This window comes from Centropristis striata, chromosome 19, assembly GCF_030273125.1.
Source record: "Centropristis striata isolate RG_2023a ecotype Rhode Island chromosome 19, C.striata_1.0, whole genome shotgun sequence".
NCBI classification, from domain to species: Eukaryota; Metazoa; Chordata; class Actinopteri; order Perciformes; family Serranidae; genus Centropristis; species Centropristis striata.
Genome location: NC_081535.1, coordinates 33,390,587 through 33,392,018, shown reverse-complemented (window position 1 = coordinate 33,392,018; position 1,432 = coordinate 33,390,587).

Sequence of the window (1,432 nt, the reverse complement as noted above, 5' to 3'; positions counted from 1 at the left end):
GATACGTTTGTCTCTCTAAAGCTTTTAATGAATGCGAAAAACTGCAACCCTTAGACCTACACAGTGAAGCCAATGCAGAAATGCCTTAAACCTGCATTCTCTCTGATGGCCAGCAGGGGGCGACGCCACTGGCTGGAAATAGAAGTACATTTGTATGCAGGTCAATAGGAAAATTACCATTCTTCTTAAAAGAAAAACTATTTTAAAACCAATTGGATTTTTTTGAAAAAGCATCATTACAACAGTACAACAGTAAATTATTGTCCATTTAGAGTAAAAAAGATGATAAAGAAGGGGAGGGTTTAGAGCGGGGCTGCCCTGTGATTGACAGGTTGCTTTGTTTTTTGAACCGTGACCTTTTCACAGTGTTAACTGGAACATTTTGGTCATTATAAACACCTTGTTCAGTGTTAAGTTGGACTAAAAGACACTCTAAGGAGCCGACTGTTCATTGAGAAGAATATTTGTCCCTTGCTAACCTAGTTAGCACTAGCATTAGCTGATGAAGTAGCATCATTCTAGCTCCTGCTCTGCACATGTGCTGGTTAAACAAAGATGGTGAAGGCCAAAATTACACTGTAAAAAAATATTCTGTTAAATTTACGGTAAATTACCGGCAGCTGTGGTTGCCAGAACTTCACCGTAAAAAATACAGTGAGGGGGTTTTCTACTGTAAATTTAAATATCAGCAAAAACTAATTTAGACCGAATATTCTTGTTATTTTTAAGGTAATTGTGTCATTCATTCACACATCATGGCAAATCTCCATGAACTTTACATGAAAATGTTATATTTTTACAGCAAAACTGTGCGTTTCCTACAGTTCACGACAGTAAAAGTAAAAATTGTGCTATTCCTTGATTTACGGTAATTAAAAGTGCCTACTACGGTGATACACAATTTTTAATTTTACGCCCCATTCCTGATGCAATTTGACAGTGTTTTACTGTAATTTCTACAAACATTTTTTACAGTGTACGAATTCAGGGCTCAATGAAACAAAAGTTTTGCAGTCGTTGCAGAAATGTAATTGATGCAACTAAAGGTTGTATTTATTTTAAGTGCAGCATTTTCAGATGATATAATACCGACCTTGAGTGCAAAGACCTTTAGTCTTTTTTTTTACAGCACAGTGAAAAACCCTTTTTTATCCCTTATTATCACAGAGAAAACGACTTCTATAGTCTCCACCTCTAAGATGATTTATGAAGCCTGTAGCCTCGCTGACATCTCCTCTTGTTTGAACATTAATTAAATTTAAGCTGCCAGCTTGTTATAACTTAATTTCCCCTCATGAGCGCGCCTGTTCTGTTCATCTCTATAATTACACACTCTTATCTTGTTACTGCTGCACAGTATATTTGGGATTCCTTGCTGGCGGGCAGCCCCGTGGCCATCCTCTCCACTAACTGCTGTACAAACACAACTCCA